This window comes from Erythrolamprus reginae, chromosome Z (assembly GCF_031021105.1).
Source record: "Erythrolamprus reginae isolate rEryReg1 chromosome Z, rEryReg1.hap1, whole genome shotgun sequence".
NCBI classification, from domain to species: Eukaryota; Metazoa; Chordata; class Lepidosauria; order Squamata; family Dipsadidae; genus Erythrolamprus; species Erythrolamprus reginae.
In genome coordinates, this window is record NC_091963.1 from 85,472,063 (window position 1) to 85,488,688 (window position 16,626).

The 16,626-nt window shown below is 43.1% G+C and overlaps 1 protein-coding gene across 7 annotated transcripts in view; it reads right to left on the reverse strand.

Moving 5' to 3' along the window:
* DDC (dopa decarboxylase) overlaps window positions 1-16,626 on the reverse strand; it is a 277,543-nt gene that overhangs the window by 220,165 nt on the left and 40,752 nt on the right. The window contains exon 1 of one of the 7 annotated variants that reach the window (XM_070727179.1): window positions 8,816-15,162. The exons of 5 other annotated variants lie outside the window; for them this stretch is intronic. The gene's annotated coding sequence lies outside the window, so the exon portion shown is untranslated. Of the gene's footprint in view, window positions 1-5,136; window positions 5,895-8,815; window positions 15,163-16,626 lie in introns of those variants that run through there. One more of the 7 variants, XM_070727180.1, reaches the window with a different exon arrangement.

Sequence of the window (16,626 nt, forward strand, 5' to 3'; positions counted from 1 at the left end):
TTTCGAAGAAAACCAATTAGATTATTAAAAATAATCCAAAGGATTGGCAATTTTGCTACTTTAGAAGCTTTCACTGAAATGCCACATTGCCTAGTTAGCTGCCTTCTTCAATCTCAGGCCATTTTAGCTCTGTCCAGCAACCAAACAAGAAACAAAAGTCTAAAATCCCATTCAGGCACTCTCCGCTTACCACCTTAGACAGAAAAAGCTCTTCTTCCCCTCTGCAAGTAAGTCCTCCAATTCTCTTTACAGATAGAATAATTCGGCTATCCTCCCAGCATTGTGTAGTCTCCGTAGCTGTGTTGGAACAGGCATGGCTGCCTGTCCAGCTTCACCACAGCTGGTGCGAGACAAGCCAGTTCGCCCAGCAAGGCATGTCGGCCCCTGACAGCCTCTGGCACTGTCCCATGCATCACTCTCCCTATAGGAGAGATCCGGTCTGGTCCAAAAGGACCAGAACCCCCCAGCAATGGAACTTGTGGACATTCCCAGGAGAGAGGGAAATATCCCTGGTGCTGCTGCCATGAGATCCCGCCCCCTAATTGAAGTGAAAAAAATTGGATTCCCGCATTTTCCAGGGTCCTTGTGGAAGGGAGGCTGCCTGTCAGGCCCAAAGCCATTATGTGAAGTTAGAGGCTCTGTGTCTGCCACAGTTAGCAACGATAGGGAAACGGGATGGATGAGAGAGAGAAAGATTGGTAGCCACCACACATTCCTGGCACAGAATCCAAGGTCAACTGAAGAAATGAAGAAGCCAATGAATCCCTGCACCAGATTGGTCCACGTGATTGCACTTGTGGTATGGGGATTTGAGATGAACCTTAACCTGGATGGGGAACTGAAGATAATTTAGTGTTGGAATGACGGCCACAAATCCAACATGGTGATGCTAATAAATCAAACCTTGTGTGAGAGAACAGGAATGGAATGCAATTTATTTCTCAGATGCTATTGTTTCTTTGACAGCTAGGATGACAGATTTCAGTTTCAATAGGTTTATGCCAAAGTCAAACTCTGCTCAAGACCAGGTCCCCTGGCCACTTCTGATCCCACATTGGCACCCCATCCCATTATGCTGGAATCGGTAATCACCATAATCCTGTGGAGTTCCATGAAGCAAGTGCCCCTGCTGATGGAGGGAGAGGTCCACCACTGGAGGGACTTCCAGACTGATAATGAGATCCTGACCATGGCTGGTGGAGAGAAACCATTGAAAGTCTCTGGAGTGTAAGCGAGCCCATGGGGGATATGGATGACAGAGATCTTTCCAGGAGGGAAGACAAAATGTGCAGAGGAACCAATGTTTCAGACAGAACTTGCCGTACTAGTTCCAATAGGTTGTCTCTCCTCTCCTGAGACACACTGCACTCCAGGGAGTCAATAATGGCCTCCAAATGAGTAATCCTGGTGGAAGCTGGTTCTTATTCAGATTCACTAAGAACCTGTGACATCCAAGAATGGAAAGGGTTATCCAAATATCCTTCTCTACCAAAGACAGAGAGGAGGATTGGATGAAAATGTCATCCAGATAACACTGGGCATGCATGGATATGTAGCGTAAATGGACAGACAAGGTAGCCAGAACTTTGGTAAAAACCTTGGTGCTGAAGACAGGCCAATGGGAAGGGCCCAATATTCATAATAGCAATAGCATTTAGACTGATATACCTCTTCACAGTGCTTTACAGCCCTCTCTAAGTGGTTTACATAGTCAGCATATACTATTGCCCCCAACAATCTGGGTCCTCATTTTACCCACCTCAGAAGGATGGAAGGCTGAGTCAACCTTGAGCCTGATGAGATTCGATTTGCCAAACTTCTGGCAGCTGGTGATCAGCAGAAGTAGCCTGCAGTACAGCACTCTAACCACTGCACCACTGTGGCTCTGTAATGCACCCCTGCATAACCAAATCTTAAGTATTGGTGATGAGATGGCTCTTTGGGAATGTGGAGATAAGCCTCTGAGAAATCAATGGATGTAACCATTGAGGAAGAGTAGGTCTGAATCTGATCGAACACTTGTAAGAGCTTTTATTAAGACTTACAAAGTGGCGCTCAAGGCGGCAAGATGCGCGTACCATGCCGCCTTGATTGCATCAGCGGAATCCCGCCCGGCCGCTCTGTTTAGGGTGACCCGCTCCCTTCTTAATTAGGGGGGAGTTGGGGAGCCCTTGCAGAGTAGTGCCGAGGACTTTAACTCGTTTTTCGCTGATAAAGTCGCTCGGATTCGGGCCGACCTCGACTCCAATTGTATAGCAGAGTCGACTGACAACGAGTCAGTCGAGGTGACTGGGGCACGTACTTGTCCACCTGTCTGGGAAGAGTTTGATCTGGTGACACCTGATGAAGTGGACAAGGCCATTGGAGCTGTGAGTTCCGCCACCTGTTTACTGGATCCGTGTCCCTCCTGGTTGGTCTCGGCCAGCAGGGAGGTGACACGGAGCTGGGCCCAGGAGATTACCAACGCTTCCTTGGGGAGGGGAGTTTTTCCATCACTCTATAAAGAAGCGCTTGTGCGCCCCCTCCTCAAGAAGCCCTCCCTGGACCCAGCTGTGCTTAATAACTACCATCCAGTCTCCAACCTTCCCTTTATGGGGAAGGTTGTTGAGAAGGTGGTGGCACTCCAGCTCCAGCGGTCCTTGGAAGAAGCCGATTATCTAGGTCCCCAGCAGTCGGGTTTCAGGCCCGGTTACAGCACGGAAACCGCTTTGGTCGCGTTGATGGATGATCTCTGGCGAGCCCGGGACAGGGGTTTATCCTCTGTCCTGGTGCTCCTTGACCTCTCAGCGGCTTTCGATACCATCGACCATGGTATCCTTCTGCGCCAGCTGGAGGGGTTGGGAGTGGGAGGCACTGTTCTTCAGTGGTTCTCCTCCTACCTCTCTGGCCGGTTGCAGTCGGTGTTAGTGGGGGGACAGAGGTCGACTCCTAGGTCTCTCCCTTGTGGGGTGCCTCAGGGGTCGGTCCTCTCCCCCCTGCTATTTAACATCTACATGAAACCGCTGGGTGAGATCATCCAAGGACATGGGGTGAGGTATCATCAATATGCCGATGATACCCAGCTTTACATCTCCACCCCATGCCCAGTCAACGAAGCGGTGGAAGTGATGTGCCGGTGCCTAGAGGCTGTTGGGGCCTGGATGGGTGTCAACAGACTCAAACTCAACCCGGATAAGACGGAGTGGCTGTGGGTTTTGCCTCCCAAGGACAACTCCATCTGTCCGTCCATTACCCTGGGGGGGGAATTATTGACCCCCTCAGAGAGGGTTCGCAACTTGGGCGTCCTCCTCGATCCACAGCTCACATTAGAACAACATCTCGCAGCTGTGGCGAGGGGGACGTTTGCCCAGGTTCACCTGGTGCACCAGTTGCGGCCCTATCTGGACCGGGACTCACTGCTCACAGTCACTCATGCCCTCATCACCTCGAGGTTCGACTACTGTAATGCTCTCTACATGGGGCTACCTTTGAAAAGTGTTCGGAAACTCCAGATCATGCAGAATGCAGCTGCGAGAGCAGTCATGGGCTTACCCAGGTATGCCCATGTTTCACCATCACTCCGCAGTCTGCACTGGCTGCCGATCAGTTTCCGGTCACAATTCAAAGTGTTGGTTATGACCTTTAAAGCCCTTCATGGCACTGGACCAGAATATCTCCGAGACCGCCTCCTGCCGCACGAATCCCAGCGACCAATTAGGTCCCACAGAGTGGGCCTTCTCCGGGTCCCGTCAACTAAGCAATGTCGGTTGGTGGGCCCCAGGGGAAGAGCCTTCTCTGTGGCAGCACCGGCCCTCTGGAACCAACTCCCCCCGGAGATTAGAACTGCCCCTACTCTTCCTGCCTTCCGTAAACTTCTTAAAACCCACCTTTGCCGTCAGGCATGGGGGAATTGAAACATCCCCCCCCCTCTGGGCACGTTGAATTTATATATGGTATGCTTGTGTGTGAGTCTGTTAGTTTGTGGGGTTTTTTAAATCTTTAAAATTTTAAATTGTTGATTACTTATGATTTATCTTTTTACATGTTGTGAGCCGCCCCGAGTCTTCGGAGAGGGGTGGCATACAAATCCAAGTAATAAATAAATAAATAAATAAATCTCCCTTCCTTATACTTGCCAGGATTGATTGCAGGGTGTGCATATTGAATTTCTTGTACACTATATATCTATTCAGACATTTAAGGTCAAGAATTGCTCTCCACCAGCCCAATGGTTTGGGCACTATGAACAAAACTGTGTAGAAGACCTGTCCCTGTTGGTCCTTAAGTATCTGCTGGATGGCTTGAATATCCAATAGATGCTGAATGCCCTCATTCATAAAGACCTGTTTTTAGATTTTGATGACAAGGGACAGCATAGAAAGAACTTTGGAGGGGTAGACAGAAATTTGAGTGAGAGCCCCTTTTACGGGGTCTCACGAACCCATGTGTTGTTGGTGATTTAATCCCACCGGCTGGCAAATAATGCCAGGTGACCCCCTATGGGAAGATCAGCCAGTAATTTACTTGTTCCGGCAGAAGAGGTGACCACCGGCCCCTTGAAAGAGCCATTTGGATTGGTTACCCCTAAAAGGCCTGTCATTATTCACCTTTTATTTCCCCTCATACTGGTCTTGGTACAGCCCCTGGTATGAACCCTGTTACCTCTTGGAAACCCTTCTGGAGAAGGAGGTAGACCTGAAAGTGGACTTCCTATTGCCTGAAGGAAGGATTTTGCACTTATCATTCAATTCTACCACTGTTGAGTCCAAGAACTCTCCAAAGGGACTGACTAGATATCAGGGCAGCCACCAACCACCATTTGTGGTGGACATCAGCAGACCAGCTGTGCAACTAGGTCATGAAAATGGGTGGGGTGGGGAGGATGACAAAACAAAGTTTTCAATACTAATTAATACCCCCAGTCAAAACTCCCAGATCAAATTGGCCTTTGGTTAGTCCCACGCAGTTCAAATCCATTATTCACTTTCTCCCCAACACTGGTGGTTCTGGTCACTTTACCCTCTCAATCTTTTGGTGTTGGCCGCTGCCACCGGCTGGCACCCTCAACTCCACACAGTGGCTCCAGCTAGCCTTGGTTTCCTTCCTGCACCCCTGACCATCTGCCTCTATTATCACCTCGACACCAGTGGCTCTCACCTACTGGTGCTATGCAGGGGATTTGGCTGTTGTTCTGGCTGTTGTTTCTTGCCCATTGGTACCAGTATCAGCTGCTCTCACCAGCCAGCATCCCTGGCTCCTCATGCCTCTTCCGTCGCCTTCTGAAGCTGACAGCGAACTGCTCCCACCGCCCTGCGTCCTCAGCATCCTTGGAGTCTTTGTCTCCACTCAGCGGGCAGGCTCGCCTTGGACTCTGGTCCATCGTCCCTTCACCTCTGACACCTCAGCACCAGTCGCTCTCACCCACTGGTGCCATACTAAGAGGCTTGGTTTGACTCCTTCTCCTCCTCCCACCACTCAGTTTCAATTCCTCCACCTCAAGTGTCCGGAAATGGCCGCCATCTTCCGTGCCTCAGCTGATCATCCTAGCTGATTCCTTGGCATTATTGTCCTAGGTGCCCCAAAAATGGCACAGCAGCATTTCAATTCTGGGTCCCCAAAGCAATGGACTCAGGACCAGACAAAGGTGGGACAAAGCCTGGCCTGAATTGATTCGGTTTTTTGGTGTTTTCACTTTAGTTTCAGAGGAGCGGCAGCTCTTCCATCCTCCCACCTCTCACAGTTCCCAGGCAGCCTTGTTGACTCTTGGGACACAGGCCCCAGCCAAAGCCCTGGTCCCTTAGATGAAAGAAAGGGACAGTTCCCACTCCCTCCACAGCCAGAATATTATTTATAAGATGACAGAAAACACAGGCCTTTGCCTGGAGAAGCAAATGACAGCTAGGCTGATGGTCTGCGCTGCCTTCAACCCAACTGTGAAGCCTGTACACCTGAGGGGTTCGAAATCACAAATGCAAAATTCAAGTGAAATATCAGGATGGAAAAATCTTTAGTGAAGAAAAGCACAGGGCTGAGTCAAAAAATGGGAAACCAAGGCACAGGGATGCTATTTATATTCTTTCAGACTCAGTCGTGTTTGGTTAAGGGCTGTTTCTTTTCCCATTCTTGGAGGCTAGCTCCACCTACTATGGAGAACAATAGGAAACAAAGAAGAGGAAATTAGGGACATTTAATGCAATATAAATGTCAGGCATAAATAACCAGAAACCACAGTTAAGTTCAAAGTACTTTCTAACCCTTAATGTCAATCAGATGACATTGTCCTACTGCAGGCATTTAGAAAATTTGCATAGTGGAAATATATATGCACACAACGTAGTACATTGTTAGGCTTCCATATAAGTTAGGATCATGATAATGCAGATTGCATTTATTCATGTTTTCTCTCTCCAAGCACTGCATGTTCACTGCACTAAATATGTAATGACTGAAGGGAAAAGCAGTGTTAACAAGAGCTGGAAGTATTATTCAGAACATTATCATATTTGTCATTTAGTGTATAATTATTCGTGCACAGATAGTTCTCTTAACTGAAGACTATCCTATAACGAGGATTAAAACATCAGCACCACTGCAAATCTACAAATCTATTAATTAAATTAGTAGCACAATTAGTAGCACATCTGGGATATTTGGGGAGAACATTGTAAATATTGTGGCAATTCAATTAGTGTAATGTAGATTGTTTTGTTTAAATGAAAAAGATAGATATTTGCCTTTAAAAACTTCTCTTGTTGCTATATATCTATTTTTTGCCAGTTTTATTTTCCTACAAGATAAGATACATTTACTGTAAAGTGTGACCACAATATAAACATAGTTGAACAGAATACATTAATATAAATGTAGGCACAATATAGGCCTGGGGTACAGTTTGGTTCCTTAAGTCCTGCAACGTATTATGAACCATGAATTATGATTTTTTCATACCTATGACCATTGCAGCATCCCCGTGGTCACATGATTCACATTTGGATGTTTGATAACTGACTCACTTTTGTAACCTTCTGACAAACAAAGTCAATGGGAAGCCAGATTCACTTAACAACTGTGCTACTAATTTAATAACTGCAATGACTCACTTAAGAAATGTGGCAAGAAAACTCATAAAACAAATTTCTCACTTAGCAGCATAAATTTTGGGCTGAATTGTGTTTATAAGTTGAGGACTACCTGTATTGTATTGGACAAACTACTTCTATACTGTTAGAAACAAAATTATATGGACAATTGTTATTTAGATTAAAACTCAAGTCAAGACTTTTTTATTATATAATATATAAAAGAATGTATTTTTGTTACAGACAAAGACTCGGTCAACAAATAATGAAGTCAATATTGCACTGAAGTGGACAGAAATTTTGTTCCATCTCACCATTATCCCCATGTACAGCCTAGCTATCCAAAAATATTATAATTATTGATACCTTTCTCACTGTTTATGAAGATGTCTAAAATGGTTTTGTTGCTTTATTTTCATTATTTTAGGAACTACACAAAAGATTGCATTAATGAGTTAACAGGAGAGGTATCTAAATACTCCCATTAAAACAATTTAAAGTAACTAACTTGGCTTACAGACTGCAAGTTCTTCTTAGGAAAAGGGAGATTCTACTGAAAATAGATAGAGGTTTATCCATAGCCATAACAGAAGTAAATATACTACCATTTTAATTGATTAAGGCAATCAGATCCTATAAATTAAATATTTTGAAAGAGAAGATGCTAATACAATTATGATTAGAAAACTGATTGATGTTAATATTAAAGAAATTTCAATTCCATTGTTTCATTACTATACAAAGAATATAATAGTACAGCCCCTGTTGGAGGATCTCATCAACCACTTTCTAATATGTTTCCAACCTTATAAATATGCAATACATTTTTCCACGACATTTTCCAAACCCTTATAAAATATTTGAAAGGATGATAGGATATAATATGGCTTTCCAATATTACTATTACAACTACCTCAAAAATACTTTAAAAACATTAATAACCTCCTTGCTTGCAGAAGAAAGAAGAGGTAGAAAGTTTTTAAAAAAAATTGGAAATCTACATCATAACCACATTTAGTAGTTCAATAATTAAACCACCTTCAACAGGAATAAAACAGATTTGACTGATATATTAGAATGGAACAAGAGAAAGAATTGATTTAAACAGAAATGTCAAAATAATGAATGTTATTCTCATTTTTGTAATTAGAATATTTACATTCATTTAAGGAAACAATTTGCATACGTATATGTGCCTTCAAGTAGTGCTACTAATACTAGTAAATTTTAAATTTTCTTCTTTCATTTTAAATTTATCTGAGAATGTGTTCTGCTTAAGTTTCTTTAGGTTAAGGTTTAGGTTAAATATTTAGGTTAAGCTTAAAATCAGGTTCAATTATTGTGAGCATAAAACAAATAATTAAGCAGTTATTTTTACCTTTCTATAAATCATCAGTATTGCTAAAGCATGATTAAGAATATATTCATTATTATTATATGTAAAGTTGTATTTGTATTTTACTATATTAAAGCTTAATGTTTCTGTACTATACAGTTACTATACATTTTTTCTGTAATGTACAGAAAATCAGTATATTTTGAAATACTAATTTATTTCTTCCTCAGTTATAAACAACTTACAAGAGATCAAAAAGCCCAAGCAGAACAATAAAATGCTAACATTAGAATACTGACTAATTGAATCCTCACTGAAATACTGCTATCAGGGAGATATTTTTCATCAAGATCCAAGCTGGGGATTATTATATTAAGATGATTTCAATAACTAAGTTTAAATGGTAAAGATTTTTACTTACTGTTTGAGAGATTTTGTTTTCTCTGTTTCCCAAGCTGCTTTCTTTGTGACAGTTATAAGAAGAGGATGCTCTTGTTCATTTATATTGAGAGCAAGTAATTTCCATGAACCAATCAGAAAGTGCTTTGCAGTTTAATATTCTGAGCATTACATTTGCTCTCCTGCTCTTCATACATTCATTTGTATTCAACACAAACACTATGCCAAATCCAAAGCAAACAAATATGTCTTCATATTTGCTGGGAAATTGGATGCTGTATTCATCTGTGGTTGATCAATTGTCTTTCATTATTGCAGAGGATTCTAAATGTACCGATTTAAATGGGCATACAGACATTCATTTAAGAAAATATTTGAGTACAATTAATGTCCCACGCTGTTATATTTGATCGTGAAGAGAATAGCTTTATAAGCATCATGCTAGGCAAACATCAATCAAAGGCCTATCTGTAAACAGGATTAATATAGAGCTGTATCTATTGAAAGCATTATGAAAACTGTGCTTCATTTATAAATCCACTGAACAGACATGGAAAAACTGTAAACAAAAGGGAAGCAAAACAGAATGAAAGACAGAAACAGATATTAGATCATGTAATTTTTCTTCAAGCATTGCAGATGTGCATTGCAAGATTATTATTTTTCTTACTATGCAGTTTTGCATTCCACTTATCTCTGGGAAACAGTCTTAGAAGAAAAACCTTATGGCTTGTTTAAGGATGCCTATTAGTTTTCACTTTAAATGTATTTCACCAGATCAATATTCCAGTGAAAATAGTCATGATATTGGATGTCCGGTGGTGACATAGGGTGAAGCAGCTGCTAGGAGGGTAATCTCTGCCCTTATTCCACCCCAAATCTGCTTTTTTTGTTTTTATTTATTTGTTTTATTTATTTATTTGTCAAACAAGTATAGTATTATAGTACATATTAACATAATATAACATAAGCAGAATGTAGTAATAGAAAGGATAATAAGACAGTAGGACAGGGACATTAGACACATAAGTGCACTTATGCACGCCCCTTACAGACCTCTTAGAAAAGGGGAGAGGTCAATTGTAGATAATGTAAGGTTGAAGATTTGGGGGTTGGGGGAAGCAACAACAGAGTCAGGTAATGAGTTCCAGGCGGTGACCACTCTATTGCTGAAATCATATTTTCTGCAGTCAAGTTTGCAGCGATTCACATTCAGTTTGTATCTATTACATGCTCTTGTATTGTTGTTGTTAAAGGTGAAGTAGTCACTGACAGGGAGTACATTATGATGTATGATTTTATGAACAACAGTTAAACAGGTAAAACATAGTTGTAAATTTTCTAGATTTAGTATTAAGTCTAGAGGAGTAGGGTAATTTGTTATGTGAGGAGGAGTGAAGGACTCTTCTTGTGAAGTATTTCTGGGCTCCTTCAATTGTATTAATATGCAGTGTGGATTCCACACAGGTGAGCTATATTCTAGAATAAATCTGATGAATGTTTTGTATGCTCTGGTTAATAAATCAGTGTTTCTAGAGAAGAAGCTACATAAGATTAGGTTTACAATTCTTAATGCTTTTTTGGCAATGTTGTTACAGTGGGCTGTAGCACTTAGGTCATTGGAAATGAGTACTCCAAGGTCTTTGACTGAGTGAGGGTCCTCTGTTAGTTCAGTTTTACCAAGTATGTATTTAGTATTTGGATTCTTTTTACCAATGTGTAGGACGGAGCATTTGTTGGTAGAGATTTGAAGTTGCCAGTTGTTAGATCATTCAGCTATATGGTCAAGGTCCTTTTGAAGGGTAGAAGTATTGTCAGTGGTATTAAATAGCTTAACATCAGCAGCAAAGAGAAAACATTTGCTTGTGATATCGTCACAGAGATCGTTTATGTAGAGTATAAAGAGGATAGGTCCTAAAACACTGCCTTGTTGGACACCACTGTTAACTGGAGCAGGATTAGATATGGCATTACGTATTTTGACCACTTGTTGTCTGTTGGACAGGAATGCTGAAATCCAATCATGCAGAGGTCCAGAGATGCTATAGGATTTTAGTTTCAGAAGAAGTTTGTCATGAACTACTGAGTCAAAGGCTTTGCAAAAGTCTATATGGATTGCATCTATTGATCTACCCTGATCAAGTTGAGTAGCCCATATGTTTTTACAGTGTAAGAGTTGCAGATTGCAAAATATTTTTTTTCCTGAAACCGAATTGTTTGTTGGAAAGTAGGTTATTAGTTTCAAGATGAAGTGTAATGGATTCGTTTATGATAGATTCCATGACTTTGCAAGTGACACAAGTCAGGGAGATTGGTCTGTAGTTTTCAACGTTGCTTGGATCACCTTTTTTGAAGATAGGGATGACTGTGGCTAGAGACCAGAATTTAGATAGAGAGATATTTTGAAAATTATGTTTAGGGGTTCAGCCAAGGTCGAGGAGAGCTTTTTTAAGAAGTATGTGCATAATCCATCTGGTCCAATAGAAAGGGAAGGATTTAGGTTGTGCAATGATTTTTTAACATTTTCCTCTGCAGATGCAATTTGTGTTAGATCATTGAAGTTAGTTGAGTTGCGACTAGGAAATGCTGGGCATGAGCTGTTGCTGTTAACAAAGACAGAGCTGAAGAAGGTGTTAAAGAGGCTTTAATTGTTTCATTGTTATACTCTTTATCATTAGGTCCTTTAGAGGGTGGGATGGATCTAGAGTCTTTGAGTTTATTGTTTACAAAGTTATAGAAGGCACGAGTTTATTTTGTACGTAGGAGGTTTTCTTCTTGATTAATGTGATAGTTGGTACATTCAGTCTTTATTTGATGACATAAATTTTTATAGCGGTTTTTAAAGTTTGCAACATGGCATGTTTTATTTTCACGCCAGAGTAATCTTTTTTGGATTGTAGCTCTCTTATTTTTATGGGTAATTTATTTTTCTTGGTTTTGGTGAATATTAGAGGTACATATAATTTTATGACTCTTTGGATTTCGAGCAAAAATATATTGTAATAGTCATCTACAGTGATACAGCAGGAGAATATTGTGGTCCAGTCAAGAGATAAGAGATAAGATTCTATGTTTTCATAGTTGGCCTTTTTAAAGTTGAAATTGGTTGTCTTGTTCTTGGGGTTGTTTATTTGAGGAAGTACATTGAGGCAAAAGTCAATTGTGCTATGGTCACTGTTGGAAAAGGGTTCTCTTACATAAATTGAGTGTAAACTGTTACAGAAGATGAGGTCCAAGTAGTTGTTGTGTCTGGTGTTGTCTGTAACTAGATGCACTAGTCCTAGACTAGTGATAGCACTGTAGAGGGTTGGGTGGATGGGTTCAGTTGTGCATCATTTAGGGACCAGTTAATATGTGGTAGGTTTAAATCACCAAGAAATATAAGAGGATGTTGGTAGGAGGTTGCCCATGTTAGTAGTGTGGTTAGCTTGTTCGCATGTGAGATGTCATAGTCAGGGGCTCTGTAACATAGAAGGTAGCGGAGTGTGGTGATTGAGGTTAGTTCACATACGTGGAATGTAAGGATCTTGTTTAACTTGGATTTCCTTTAGGTTGGGTGATTTTTTATAGAAGATTGCAACTCTACCTCTTCTTCAGGTTTCGCAATCAGATCAGAAAACATGGTAGTCATTAATTGTAATAATGGAGTTGGGGAGAGATACGCTTAACCATGTCTCACATTTAAATATGATGTCATATTTGGCAGTTTTTAGTAAAGTAAGGAGCTAGGGTATTTTGTTAGCAATGCTTCTTGAGTTTATTAGTTTACATTTAATGTTAGAAGTGGTTGATGATGAGGAAGTAAGGGGTGTGCATCCCTAGTCTTGGTTGATTGGGGTTTGGTGTTGGTTGGAGGTGGGTAGGTAGTTATGGTGGATTTGAGCAATAGTTGTTGGAGGGTTGAGGTTTTGATTGGAGGTGGATAGGTAGTTAGGATGGATTTGAGCTATAGTTGTTGTAAACTTGAGATTTATGGTGGATTATGCTTGGTTGATGGAGAGATGTATGCTAGGATTGGTTTGGATGTTGGAGTTTGGAGGGTTGGATGGTGAGATGTGCGTCTTGGTCCTAATGCAACCTGCTCGGTAGTCGATATATATGTTGATGTCCTTGATCTTGATCCTTTTTAAGTTCAGCACAAAGTTCACGGGATTGTATTCATTGTAATATGGATAGGTCCGGTCTTGCACGAAGTTTTTTGGGGTTAGAGTCATTTATGTTTGCTAATTTCATTTTTGCAAACGACTCTGCAAAATTGAGGTGCTGTCGAGCCATCTCTGTATTTGAACTCGGGGCCGTCTCTGGACACTTCAATGATTTCATCCATAGGGAATATTGGTGCTATGATATTGCGAATTTTATTGACATCAGGTTCATTAGTGGTTTCTAGTCCAAATAGGATGGCATTATTACACTTTTGTTCTCTTTCAAGGGTGTCTTTGATTAGTAGGGATATGTTATTTGGGTGGTTGGTGTGTTGATGAGGATGTGGTTGATGTGGTTGATCATATGGTGGTGGTGATGGGTGATGTGTTATTGGTTGAGGGTGTTGTTGTTGTATCGAAGTGTGATTTAGATCTATTGAATTTATTTTTGCTTGTGTTAGAGTGTTAGGAAGATTTAGGGTTTTTTTTTACAGTTGAGTTAATGTGTCAAGAAAGCTTTAACTACGTTTCTTGGGATGGTTCATGCACAAACAGGGTCAGTGGTCTATTGTTACCCTAGGGAGCCACATGGACTGCTTCTTTAAATGTTGGCTGACCTCCGGTATAAGAGGGGGTTGCAGGAAAATCAGGATCGCTTAGTTGGGGAGCGGGTGTTTTCCAGAGTTTTATGCAACCGGCTAGGCTGCAGCTTTGGGATGGCTCTGCTGAGAATCTCTGGTGCTAAAAGCTTCTGAATGTCTCAGCTAGGGAACGGGCGCTTTCGGAGTCCTTGTTCTTTGAAAACCTTTGAGACACTGACAGTCTGTAGGATGTCATGGGAATAGAGAGACTAACTGGGTTCCTGCGGGTAGAAGGCGTTCGCCCACTGGGGCAATCAGGAGCAAAAGCACTCATCTTTGCTGGTCTCAGCAAGGCAGGCCTGAAGCCATAACACTTCACCAAAAAGGAAGCAAGTGATTACTTGAGATACATTGCCTTTGTCATAGTCAGACCATTTTCTACTGCGGCTTGATTTCCTGGCTTCAATCCTCCCTTGCAGGGAGGCGGAACCGATTAGGAGGTTCTGCCCCAGATGCCTGATGGACCCTGAGTGCTTTCAGAGGGCACTTGGGGTTTTACCAGATGTACTCGTCCACAGCTCAGCAGAGTCTCTTGCTGAGGCCTGGAAGAAGGCTGCAGTGGAGGCTCTTGACCGAATTGCGCCATTGTGACCTCTCTTTGGCACTAGACCCCGTAGAGTTCCATGGTTCAATGAGGAGCTCCGGGAGTTGAAACTCCAGAAGAGACGTCTAGAAAAGCAATGGAGGAAGAGTAAGTCCGAATCTGACCGAACACTTGTAAGAGCTTTTATTAAGACCTACAAACTGGCGCTCAAGGCGGCAAGATGCGTGTACCATGCCGCCTCGATTGCATCAGCGGAATCCCACCCGGCTGCACTGTTTAGGGTGACCCACTCCCTTCTAAATTAGGGGGGAGTTGGGGAGCCTTTTCAGGGTAGTGCCAAGGAATTTAACTCATTTTTCGCTGATAAAGTCACTCAGATCCGGGCGGACCTCGACTCCAATTGCATAGCAGTATCGGCTGATAATGAGTCAGTCAAGGTGACTGGGGCTAAATGTCTTTGTCCATCTGTATGGGAGGAGTTTGACTTGGTGACACCTGATGAAGTGGACAAGGCCATTGGAGCTGTGAGTTCCACCACCTGTCTACTGGATCCATGTCCCTCTTGGTTGGTTTCGGCCAGCCGAGGGGTGACACGGAGCTGGGCCCAGAAGATTGTCAATGCCTCCTTGGGGAGGGGATCCTTTCCGCACCTTTATAAGGAGGCACTTGTGTGCCCCCTCCTCAAGAAGCCTTCCCTGGACCCAGCCGTGCTTAATAACTACCGACCAGTCTCCAACCTTCCCTTTATGGAGAAGGTTGTCGAGAAGGTGGTAGCGCTCCAACTCCAGAGGTCCTTTGAAGAAGCCGATTATCTAGGCTCTGGATTCAGGCCCGGCTACATCACGGAAACTGCTTTGGTCGCGTTGATGGATGATCTCTGGTGGGCCCGGGACAGGGGCTTGTCCTCTGTCCTGGTGCTTCTTGACCTCTCAGCGGCTTTCGATACCATCGACCATGGTATCCTTCTGCGCCGGCTGGAGGGGTTGGGAGTGGGAGGCACTGTTCTCCAGTGGTTCTCCTCCTACCTCTCTGGTCAGTTGCAGTCGGTGTTAGTGGGGTGTCAGAGGTCGACCTCTAGGTCTCTCCCTTGTGGGGTGCCTCAGGGGTCAGTCCTCTCCCCCCTTCTATTTAATATCTACATGAAACTGCTGGGGGAGATCATCCAGGAGCATGGGGTGATGTATCATCAATACGCCGATGATACCCAGTTATACATCTCCACCCCATGTCCAGTCAACAAAGCAGTGGAAGTGATGTGCCTGTGCCTGGAGGCTGCTGGGGCCTGGATGGGTGTCAACAAACTCAAACTCAACCCAGACAAGATGGAGTGGCTGTGGGTCTTGCCTCCCAAGGACAATTCCATCTGTCCATTCATTACCCTGGGAGGGTGTACTACTGACCATCTCAGAGAGAGTTCGCAACTTGGGCATCCTCCTCGATCCACAGCTGACATTGGAACATCATCTTTTGGCTGTGGCGAGGAGGGCGTTTACCCAGGTTCGCCTGGTGCACCAGTTGCGGCCCTATTTGGACAGGGAGTGATTGCTCACAGTCGCTCATGCCCTCATCACCTCGAGGTTCAATTACTGCAATGCTCTCTACATGGGGCTACCTTTGAAAAATGTTCGGAAACTTCAGATCATGCAGAATGCAGCCGCGAGAGGCAGCGTGGGGCTTCCAAGATTCGCCCATGTTTCTACAACACTCCGTGGCTTGCATTGGCTGGCGATCAGTTTCTGGCTACAATTTAAAGTGTTAGTTTAAGTTAAGTTTAAGTTTAATCAGATTTGTATGCCGCCCCTCTCCGCAGACTCGGGGCGGCTCACAGCAATAACAATACAATGTAAAACAAATCTAATATTTAAGTTAATTTAAAAAACTTAAAAATTTAAAATTTAATTTAAAAATTTAGTTATGACCTTTAAAGCCCTACATGGCATTGGACCAGAGTACCTCTGGAACCATCTGCTACCGCATGAATCCCAGCGACCGATAAGGTCCTTCAGAGTTGGCCTTCTCTGGGTCATGTCGACTAAACAATGTTGTTTGGCGGGCCCCAGGGGAAGAGTCTTCTCTGTGGCAGCCCTGGCCCTCTGGAATCAACTCCCCCCGGAGATTAGAACTGCCCCCACCTTCCCTGTCTTTCATAAACTACTCAAGACTCACTTATACCGCCAGGCATGGGGAAGTTGAGACACCTTTTCCCCAGGCTCTTTTATACAGTAATAAATCATCTTACGAACCTAATTGGTTCCCAGGGGAGGTTCTTAAGACAAAAAGTTCGTAAGACGAAACATTGTTTCCCATAGGAAACAATGTAAAATCAATTAATCCGTGCAACAAAAAAACCCGCAAAAAACTGCTGCTGCCCTGCTGTCACCTTTTGAAACAGCCAGGGGGCTTCTCGACGGCCTCCCGAACGCCGAACGCCAAACCCGAACTTCCGGGTTCGGCATTCGGGAGGCCGCCGAGAAGCCCCCCGGCTGTTTTAAAAGGTGACAGC